This window comes from Abramis brama (assembly GCF_963993115.1).
Source record: "Abramis brama genome assembly, chromosome: 18".
Lineage (NCBI taxonomy): Eukaryota > Metazoa > Chordata > Actinopteri > Cypriniformes > Leuciscidae > Abramis > Abramis brama.
The window spans coordinates 21,956,350-21,968,056 of NC_139980.1; the positions used below are offsets into that span (position 1 = coordinate 21,956,350).

Sequence of the window (11,707 nt, forward strand, 5' to 3'; positions counted from 1 at the left end):
CAATGTTAATATTTGGTACAGTAGCATTTGTTTGCAATTATAGAGGTCAAACGTTTCCTGTAGTTTTTCACCAGGTTTGCACACACTGCAGGAGGGATTTTGGCCCACTCCTCCACACAGATCTTCTCTAGATCAGTCAGGTTTCTGGGCTGTCGCTGAGAAACACGGAGTTTGAGCTCCCTCCAAAGATTCTCTATTGGGTTTAGATCTGGAGACTGGCTAGGCCACGCCAGAACCTTGATATGCTTCTTACAGAGCCACTCCTTGGTTATCCTGGCTGTGTGCTTCGGGTCATTGTCATGTTGGAAGACCCAGCCTCGACCCATCTTCAATGCTCTAACTGAGGGAAGGAGGTTGTTCCCCAAAATCTCGCAATACATGGCCCCGATCATCCTCTCCTTAATACAGTGCAGTCGCCCTGTCCCGTGTGCAGAAAAACACCCCCAAAGCATGATGCTACCACCCCCATGCTTCACAGTAGGGATGGTGTTCTTGGGATGGTACTCATCATTCTTCTTCCTCCAAACACGTTTAGTGGAATTATGACCAAAAAGTTCAATTTTGGTCTCATCTGACCACATGACTTTCTCCCATGACTCCTCTGGATCATCCAAATGGTCATTGGCAAACTTAAGACGGGCCTTGACATGTGCTGGTTTAAGCAGGGGAACCTTCCGTGCCATGCATGATTTCAAACCATGACGTCTTAGTGTATTACCAACAGTAACCTTGGAAATGGTGGTCCCAGCTCTTTTCAGGTCATTGACCAGCTCCTCCCGTGTAGTTCTGGGCTGATTTCTCACCTTTCTTAGGATCACTGAGACCCCACGAGGTGAGATCTTGCATGGAGCCCCAGTCCGAGGGAGATTGACAGTCAAGTTTAGCTTCTTCCATTTTCTAATGATTGCTCCAACAGTGGACCTTTTTTCACCAAGCTGCTTGGCAATTTCCCCGTAGCCCTTTCCAGCCTTGTGGAGGTGTACAATTTTGTCTCTAGTGTCTTTCGACAGCTCCTTGGTCTTGGCCATGTTAGTAGTTGGATTCTTACTGATTGTATGGGGTGGACAGGTGTCTTTATGCAGCTTACGACCTCAAACAGGTGCATCTAATTTAGGATAATAAATGGAGTGGAGGTGGACATTTTAAAGGCAGACTAACAGGTCTTTGAGGGTCAGAATTCTAGCTGATATACAGGTGTTCAAATACTTATTTGCAGCTGTATCATACAAATAAATAGTTAAAAAATCATATATTGTGATTTCTGGATGTTTTTTTTTAGATTATGTCTCTCACAGTGGACATGCACCTTCGATGACAATTTCAGACCCCTCCATGATTTCCAAGTGGGAGAACTTGCAAAATAGCAGGGTGTTCAAATACTTATTTTCCTCACTGTATATATTCAAACCAGCAAATTATTAACCTGATTAACAGTGTCGAAAGCGAGAGATATTGTAGATCTATCAGAATGAGAACTAATGACTAATGAACTTCTTAGACTACTCTTACAAGTTAGGTATCTATTTTTTTTTCTTTTACTTCAAGACTGGCCAAAACTTTTTAAAGTCAGTTACATAAAAAGGTATATTGGTCTAATTTGAATCCGAAAAGAAAGACTGATTACCCCTTGGTTAACTGCTAGTTCTTAACATAGTGTATAACTGGCCCCAGCAGCTCTTGCAATCTGCAGAGCTTCCATAACCGATAGAAAGTCAGTATCGGTTGAAAAGCTACTTTTAAAACCTGATTGGTTATCATCCAGCTGTTTGTTCTGTGAAAGGAAAGATGATACCTGGTTGGAAACAACTCGTTCAATCAGAGAGACTGAGACAGAGGCCTGTAACTTTCTACAAGTAAAGTGTTAAATGTTTAGTTTTTTTGTGTCACCCGAGCCTGAGTCTGAAAATGCCTGAGAGGAGAGATGTGTTGATGATGTGTGAGTGATGGAAGTGTGGGAGAAATGGGAATAAAATAGAAATAAAATAGTGGGAGACAGAGGAGAGTATTTAATATTTTGAAGAGTTTGCGTTTGTCAGAAGTACTGTTGATTTTCTTGATTGTGAAGTTTTGGCAGTGTGAAACTTGACAGAATAAGATGAAAGCAAAGACGATGTATAAATTAGAATACAAATAAAATACAAATAAACAGTAACAGTAAATGAATTAATCCTTCCTATAGCAGCAAACAACATTAATGACTAAACTACTAATGACTATAACACTAAATGTGTGTCTAGTATTTGAAGACAATGTCAATTTCAAATTTTAACATATAAAAGCAAAATAGGGGTGACAGCTAGTTCAGCTAGATAGCTATTTTACTATCTCACTGCCCAGTTAGGCTTGACAGACAGAGAATCTAGTTTCAAAGATAATGCCAGTTTCAAAGTTCATCACCATAATGCCAAGTCTTATGATCTAAAATTGAACTTTAGTGTCTCAGCTCCACCCCCAGGATGCGAGGGAAAGAAAATGAGGACAGAGGAATCGAAGGAAAGCTTATGTCACAGGCCGGGGTGGCCTTCCCTCCCCTTCGCAACGTACCACCTCGAGGAGTTACCCAGAGACACAACAGACCAGACAAGATAATTATCAAAAACTTGTATTTTATTTAGTTAAAATAAGTCCAATCTCAAACTAAAATCCACCGACTGATCCACCTCTCTCTTCCACCAGGTTGCGTGGGAAGTTCGCACAACGGTTCCTCTCGGCCAGAGGTAAGTAATGGAGCAGACACTGGTAAGGATTCACACAACAGCTCCTCTTCGGCCAGAGGTAAGTAATGAAGCAGACACAGGTAAGGGTTCGCACAGCGGTTCCTCTTCAGCCAGACATAAGTAATGGAGCAAGCACTGGCAAGGATTCACACAGCAACTCCTCTTCGGCCGGAGGTAAGTAATGGCACAGGCACTGGCAGGGGTTCACACAGCAGTTCCTCTTCGGCCGGAGGTAAGTAATGAAGCAAGCTCTGGTAAGGATTCGCGCAGCGGTTCCTCTTCAGTCAGACGTAAGTAATGGAGCAGGCACTGGTAAGGATTCACACAGCAACTCCTCTTCAGCGGGAGGTAGGGGTTACGGCAGGCACTGATAGGAAATTGACAACAAAGGAAGGGGTTACTCTTCTCACAGGACAACATCAACCATTTGAGTGTCACCTCTCTTTGGGATAGGGGGGAGGTTCGGGCAGGGAATCATCCGACGCAATACAATAGTCCGTCGTAGATGGCAACCGGGGAGCTCTCTCGTTCCCTCCACGAGACACACCCGCTAGCTGGGGGCCACTCCCCTTCCACAGGCCGACGGCAGTTGAGATACAGCGACGGACAGTAATTTCCCCACGGAACGGTGATGGCCGCCTCCACTGGCAGAGGACAATTTCTCTACGTTCCCAGAACAACCGTGGTGAGTACAGGATTTGACAATCAACAACTGGATCTTCTTACCACAGAGCAGTGATGGCAGCATTCGATGGCAGAGGGCCGTTTCTCTATGTTCACAGAACCACAGTGGTGAGTACAGGTTTCAACAGTCAGCAGCTGGGCCTTCTTTCCACAGGACAGTAGTAACAGCATTCAATGGCAGAGGACAGTTTCTCTATGTTCACAGAACAATCATGGTGAGTAGAAGATTTAACAATCAACAACTGGATCTTCTTACCACAGAGCAGTGATGGTAGCATTCAATGGCAGAGGGCAGTTTCTCTATGTTCACAGAACCACAGAGGTGAGTACAGGTTTCAACAGTCAACAGCTGGGCCTTCTTTCCACAGGACAGTAGTAACAGCATTCAATGGCAGAGGAGAGGACAGTTTCTCTATGTTCACAGAACAATCATGGTGAGTAGAAGATTTAACAATCAACAACTGGATCTTCTTACCACAGAGCAGTGATGGCAGCATTCAATGGCAGAGGGCAGTTTCTCTATGTTCACAGAACCACAGAGGTGAGTACAGGTTTCAACAGTCAACAGCTGGGCCTTCTCTCCACAGGACCGTAGTAGCAGCATTCAATGGCAGAGGACAGTTTCTCTATATTCACAGAACAGCAGTGGTGAGTACAGGATTCAACAGTCAACCACTGGGTCTTCTTACCACAGAACAGCGATGCATAGATCTCTCATAAATCCTCTTCCACTCAGACAGGATAGAGCTGCATTCCTGCACAGCATATGCTCAACACACAGCAGTTTAATTCATTTCAGTTTGACCTTCGAAACCCACGAGTAGTCAACTGGGGAACGGGCAGACATAAAACTACAGTTTCCACACCAGTGCACAATTCAGTCACTTCAAATGATCACACGTGTTCACTTCACATTAGGCACTGCAACTCACAGTGAATAAGGTCTCTTCTCGTGGTCCCAGCCGACTCTCTCCGCTCAACTGACAAACTGTACATCCAAGCTGCGTAGGTGGTTGACTATGGAAACACAACTGACATTGAAAAGCTTCAGAACAGAACTCACTGAACGCCGGGGCGGTTTCGCCAAATCATGGCAGGTAGCGGGCACTACAGGCATTAACTTCCTAATAGGACTGGCAGATAACACTTGTCTGTTCGATGAAATAACACAGTTCAATCATACCGCTGCTCTCCAGCTCTTCCTTCTTTACATGCAGTCTTTCCCGTCCTTTAACGATCTGCCCTCTCGTGTACTGCTCGACGTGATCAGTAGATCAACAACAACAGATTTCCTCCAGTCTGCATCCACCCAAAAGATTTCGCTCCAAAGTTTCTTCCCCCAAAACTTCTCTCCTGCTGCACATCAACCGGATCCTTTTATAATCCCCCTCACAAATCCATATCCCTCGTGGCTCAATCTCTGCTCATCGCCCAGCTGCCACTCATTCCCTCATTAGTAAGCTCCGTCAGACTGTTTACACGGAAAGACCCGGAACCGTTCTGGTGTTACATCAAACTCGCTCCCCCCCGGAAACAAGAATAGAGAGGGACAGTTCCGCTTATTCGTCACCCTGTGACATCCTCCCCCACCAATCCGTTCTAGTCCCTAGAACGAGGGCCAGAGACCCAGTCTCCATACCTTGCAGGGGGCTGTCCTCTGTTGTCCCGTTGGGAACGTCTTGGTGGCGAGGCGGGGTCCTCCCCTCTTGGTTCGACGTTCAGGCCCCTTGGAACCACTGCCCAACCTACTAAGGGTGGCCTAGGTGCCACCGGGACAGTCGGAGCTTCTACCATAGGCTTTGGATAGTTCGGACAGGGGCGGATTAAATTCCGATGTATCACCCGCTCCGGGCCTGACTTTCCCTCAGGGCGGATGGTATAAACCGGCTGGTCGGGATGTTGCTGGCTTTGTACCACATAAGGCAGGGCCTCCCCCCGATCACTCAGTTTGCCCTTTCCTTGGCGTCGATTGTCCCGTACCAAAACTCTCTCCCGGAGCCTCTCGGGCCGTCCGGTCATACAGCCGCTTGTTCTTAGCAGAGGCTATGTTGATTCGATCAGTGACCCGTTCGTACGCCGAGTGGAGGCGCTGATGATGCCTGCCTACCCAATCCGTCAGACTCACATCCTCTCCAACTCCAGCCGTTCCAAGTAGTAGATCTGTGGGAAGAGGCACATGTCTCCCAAACATCAGGTACGTTGGAGCATACCCAGTGGTGCTGTGCACACTATTGTTGTAGGCCTGTACCAGCGCGGGGAGACTATCAACCCAATTACTCTGACGCTCCGTGTCCAACGTCCCCAATAGGCCCAGCAACGTCTGGTTGAACCGCTCACACCCTCCGTTTCCCTGGGGGTGATATGGCGTGGTATGAGTCTTCTTACACCCATAGAGCTGACACAACTCCTGTACAACCTTAGATTCGAAGTTTGGCCCTTGATCTGAGTGAAGAGTCTCTGGACACCCAAACGGCTGGAATACGATCTTCCACAAGGCATTTGCAGTAGTGGTGGCAGTCTGGTCTAAGGTAGGAATGGCCCAAGCATATTTTGTAAACAGGTCAGTTACCACTAGAATGTTCTGGAAGCGATCCGTCGGTCGACCCAACGTCAAGTAATCCATGGCCACAATGTGCAAAGGGGCCCTGGCTCGTATGGGGACCAATGGGGCTCACCTCTTTCCTCGTCTTGAAGAGCGTGCAGCGTGGGCATTTCTAGATGAACAAATTCACAGACGCCTCCATCCCTGGCCAATAGAAATTTCTCGCAACAAAGACACCGTCCTCTCTTTCCCTTGGTGTCCTAACTGGGTATGGTAAGCCTGTAAAAGGGCTTGAATCTGACCTTCAGGTACCACCACCTGACATACAGCTTCACCCAGCACTGGGTCTCGGATGGATCGACAAACCACCCCCTCTCTCAGATAGAGCCTCTCCCACTGCCCAAGGAGTTTCTTCACTACCCATGTCTGGGCCCGACGCTCCGCCACCTCCGGCCACGACCCCTGCGTCAACCAGGACCGTACCCTCATCAACTCAGCATCTCCCTCCTGCCTTTCCTTCCACCACTGTGGATCCCAGCCCCAACTAGCGGGGACTGTCTCTTGCTGGAGCCCAGGTGCTTCCACACGTCCCACCATAAGCCCTTCTTCACCCTCTTCCATAGGCCCCAACGGACAACTTTCGGCCTCGGGGAGTCTAGACAACACATCAGCATTAATGTGCTCCCGGCCTGGTCGATACTGGAGTTGGTAGTCATAATTAGCCAGTTGCGCTACCCACCGTTGTTCAACTGCCCCCAGCTTAGCTGTTCGTAGGTGGACTAGAGGATTGTTATCAGTTATTACGAGTACCTTAGCTCCCCATAGGTAGTCCTTAAATTTCTCACTCATGGCCCACTTCATGGCCAGCAATTCGAGTTTAAATGAGCTGTAGTTGGAATCGTTTCGTTCGGCGGGGTGAAGACTTCGGCTTGCGTAGGCGATGACCCGCTCCACTCCCTGTTGCCGCTGGGCCAATACTGCTCCCAGGCCAAGGTTACTAGCATCGGTATACAGAACAAAGGGCTGGGTAAAGTCTGCATATGCCAAAATCGGAGCCTGTAATAGCTCTTGCTTGAGCCTCTGAAAGGCCACGTCACATGTGGAATCCCAAGCAACAGGAGGGGACCCACGACCGCGGGGACGGCCTGAACCCACAAGAAGCTGATTTAATGGTTTGGCGATCTTTGAGAAGTCTTGAATAAACCGCCGATAATACCCTACGAAGCCCAGGAAGGATCTCACTTGCCGCACTGTCTTAGGCGCACTCCATCCTTGGACAGCTGATACTTTTTCGGGGTCCACAGAGACTCCAGAGGCACTCACGCAGTGGCCCAGAAATTTCACTTCCTTGCGAAACAGTTGGCATTTGTCTGGCTGCAGCTTCAGTCCGTACTTCTCCATCGCCTGAAACACCTGCTCTAAATGTTGGAGATGGGATTCAAAGTCCGGGGAGTAAACAATAACATCGTCTAGGTATACTAACGTAGTATCCACCAACTGGCCGCCCAGACACCGCTGCATCAGTCGTTGGAAAGTGGCTGGGGCGTTGCAAAGGCCAAAGGGCATCCGGTCCCACTCAAAGAGCCCAAAGGGAGTTGTAAACGCGGTCTTTTCTCTATCTCCCTCTTCCACCTGCACCTGCCAATACCCGCTGGTCAGATCTAAGGTGGAATACCAAGCGGCTTGAGTCAGGCTGGTGAGAGAATCCTCGATCCAAGGCAGCGGGAAGGCATCCTTCTTGGTCACTTGATTCAGTCTACGGTAGTCTACACAAAACCTCCAAGCTCCGGTCTTCTTTCGTACCAAGACGATAGGGGCCGCCCAAGGGCTGCTACTCTCACGAATGATCCCCTTCTCCAGCATCCCCTGCAACAGGGTACGAACCTCGGAGTAAAGAGTTGGTGGCACCGGACGATATCTTTCTCTGCTTGGTGTAGCATCACCGGTAGGAATCTGATGTTTCACAGCGTCAGTACAACCATAGTCTTCATCATGTATGGAGAATAGGTGCTGCCACTTCGCCAAGAATGCCTGAAGCTGTTGCGTCTGACTCTCCTCCAGCCCCTCCCCCCGCAGGGATTTCCCCAAAAGATGGGCCGGCATACCCTCCCTCAAGGAACCCATGGGCTGCTCCACTCGCGTCAGGGCCACCTCGACCACTGTAGAGCTCACTTGACAGAAATTAACTCCATCATCCCTCACTTGTTGGAGGCCCACCGAGGTAACTCGGGCCAATCGTTGATGGCGGTACAAGTTGACCGGATAAGGATGTACATTCCGTATTCTTACGACGACTCGGCCCCGCCGAACAGTGGCTAAACCTCGAGCCACCTCCACCACTTGACAATCCAAATGGGGCTCCACGAGCACCCAATCTTCTGGTCCAAACATCCGAGCGGGCAACCGAGCCCAAATCACAGCCTCACTCCGGGCCGGGACAGAAAGAGCATATCGACAAGTGACCCGGCCTGTGCCTTCACGATCTTCTTGGGAACTGGCCGTATGAACCCGGCGACAATCCGCAACAATGCGTTCCCACTCACGTTTCTCGGCTGGCGGGGCAGTTCGAATAGGCCTGGTTTGGAACAGTTCCTCCCAACACTCTGAAATGACATTCATGCCCAAAAGGGCTCGATGCGTCCCCAAACAAGGGTCCCGGACGACCACAACTCCTTTCTGTGGTACCGTAACCCCATGAATCTCCAAGTCCGTGACCAAGTATCCAACATAAGGAATGTCTAGACCGTTTGCTCCTCGCAAGGTAAGCCAAGGGGCCTCCGCCTCCTGTAAACATTGAGCATTGAACAGTTCTTTAGACAAACTCTCAGAGAATAAAGTAACCTGGGACCCGGTATCCACTAGACATCGGACCTTGACACCGTTCACCTGAATTTCCACAGTGGGGCAGCGTCCAACTAAGTGGTCTCTGGGGACAGTAGACAAAGAAGGGTCAATCAAAGGGGTCCCGACCACTTGACCCACAGTGGCCGGTAACTCTAAAAACCCCCCTGTGAACCCCGGCGAGAGCCGCACTGGCGACTATAGTGTCCCGGCTCTCCACAGCCATTACAAATCGGGCGACCCTGCGCGTCCCATTGGAATCTGGGGCCAGCAGACCGAATTGGACGCCTTCCTGGGTCTCGACTCCCGTCCGAGTAAGAACGCTCTCGAAGCAAGGGCAGCGGATTTGGCCGCTCCCGGTGAAACTCCTCCAGAAAGGTCTTAGACAACTCGGTCATTTGTTCCCGCACCTCCTTCATGAGTTCTGCACGTAGGGTCTGCTTCCAATCGGACGGCCCAGGGAGAGTGGAATCGATCGTTCGACTGGTGGCCATACAAACGGAGGGGTCCGCCGTTTCCGCATGATCCGTCTCCAGAGCCAAGGCCTCCCTTCGCAAATCCTCAAACGTCAGCTCAGGATCTCGGCGGAGCTGTACACGCAAGCTCTGACGGACAGGGCCCTCCCGGAGTCCCAGGAGAAATTGATCTCGTAACAAAGTCTCTTCACCACCCAGGCCATGGTCACGCCTCTCCTTCAGCCTAGTAAACTGCTCCCGCAGTCGTAGAGCAAAGGCCCGTAAGGTTTGCTTGGGTCCTTGTTTGCAATTGAAGAACTGAGTCCGGAGGACCGCCACTGGAATGGCATCACCATACTGCCCGATCAAGAAGTTAAACACAGCTTGTGTCGTAGCTCGAGTTGCTTCTGGTGCGGCCTGCACTTCTCTCCTGGCTTCTCCTTCAAGTGAATTCAAAACAAACTGTAACCTCTGTGGGGCACTCAATCCCTGGAGTCCCGCCAGATACTCAACCTGAGCCTTCCACTCCGATAAGCTCAATTCTGACCCGGGTCCTCCATATCGTTGGGCCCAAGGGGCTCCCATAAAGATGGGCATAACTTGGGGCCGGGCCGCAGGCAATTCTTCGTCTGCCATAAGGGGTCTCTGGTCGCTCAACTCGAGGTGGAATCCTGCCGACTACGCCAAATCTGTCACAGGCCGGGGTGGCCTTCCCTCCCCTTCGCAACGTACCACCTCGAGGAGTTACCCAGAGACACAACAGACCAGACAAGATAATTATCAAAAACTTGTATTTTATTTAGTTAAAATAAGTCCAATCTCAAACTAAAATCCACCGACTGATCCACCTCTCTCTTCCACCAGGTTGCGTGGGAAGTTCGCACAACGGTTCCTCTCGGCCAGAGGTAAGTAATGGAGCAAGCACTGGTAAGGATTCGCGCAGCGGTTCCTCTTCAGCCAGACATAAGTAATGGAGCAGACACTGGTAAGGATTCACACAACAGCTCCTCTTCGGCCAGAGGTAAGTAATGAAGCAGACACAGGTAAGGGTTCGCACAGCGGTTCCTCTTCAGCCAGACATAAGTAATGGAGCAAGCACTGGCAAGGATTCACACAGCAACTCCTCTTCGGCCGGAGGTAAGTAATGGCACAGGCACTGGCAGGGGTTCACACAGCAGTTCCTCTTCGGCCGGAGGTAAGTAATGAAGCAAGCTCTGGTAAGGATTCGCGCAGCGGTTCCTCTTCAGTCAGACGTAAGTAATGGAGCAGGCACTGGTAAGGATTCACACAGCAACTCCTCTTCAGCCGGAGGTAGGGGTTACGGCAGGCACTGATAGGAAATTGACAACAAAGGAAGGGGTTACTCTTCTCACAGGACAACATCAACCATTTGAGTGTCACCTCTCTTTGGGATAGGGGGGAGGTTCGGCCAGGGAATCATCCGACGCAATACAATAGTCCGTCGTAGATGGCAACCGGGGAGCTCTCTCGTTCCCTCCACGAGACACACCCGCTAGCTGGGGGCCACTCCCCTTCCACAGGCAGACGGCAGTTGAGATACAGCGACGGACAGTAATTTCCCCACGGAACGGTGATGGCCGCCTCCACTGGCAGAGGACAGTTTCTCTATGTTCACAGAACAATCATGGTGAGTAGAAGATTTAACAATCAACAACTGGATCTTCTTACCACAGAGCAGTGATGGCAGCATTCAATGGCAGAGGGCAGTTTCTCTATGTTCACAGAACCACAGAGGTGAGTACAGGTTTCAACAGTCAACAGCTGGGCCTTCTTTCCACAGGACAGTAGTAACAGCATTCAATGGCAGAGGACAGTTTCTCTATGTTCACAGAACAATCATGGTGAGTAGAAGATTTAACAATCAACAACTGGATCTTCTTATCACAGAGCAGTGATGACAGCATTCAATGGCAGAGGGCAGTTTCTCTATGTTCACAGAACCACAGAGGTGAGTACAGGTTTCAACAGTCAACAGCTGGGCCTTCTTTCCACAGGACAGTAGTAACAGCATTCAATGGCAGAGGACAGTTTCTCTATGTTCACAGAACAATCATGGTGAGTAGAAGATTTAACAATCAACAACTGGATCTTCTTACCACAGAGCAGTGATGGCAGCATTCAATGGCAGAGGGCAGTTTCTCTATGTTCACAGAACCACAGAGGTGAGTACAGGTTTCAACAGTCAACAGCTGGGCCTTCTCTCCACAGGACCGTAGTAGCAGCATTCAATGGCAGAGGACAGTTTCTCTATATTCACAGAACAGCAGTGGTGAGTACAGGATTCAACAGTCAACCACTGGGTCTTCTTACCACAGAACAGCGATGCATAGATCTCTCATAAATCCTCTTCCACTCAGACAGGATAGAGCTGCATTCCTGCACAGCATATGCTCAACTCACAGCAGTTTAATTCATTTCAGTTTGACCTTCAAAACCCACGAGTAGTC

At 49.6% G+C, this 11,707-nt stretch overlaps 1 long non-coding RNA gene across 1 annotated transcript; it reads right to left on the minus strand.

Annotated features, from left to right (window-relative positions):
- Positions 1-2,589: 2,589 nt before the first annotated feature.
- Positions 2,590-5,259, minus strand: LOC311068476. The gene is made up of 2 exons (XR_014603386.1): positions 4,091-5,259; positions 2,590-3,594 (listed from the first exon to the last, which is right to left on the minus strand). It is a non-coding gene; the product is annotated as an uncharacterized lncRNA (long non-coding RNA).
- Between the last annotated feature and the right edge of the window lie 6,448 nt (positions 5,260-11,707).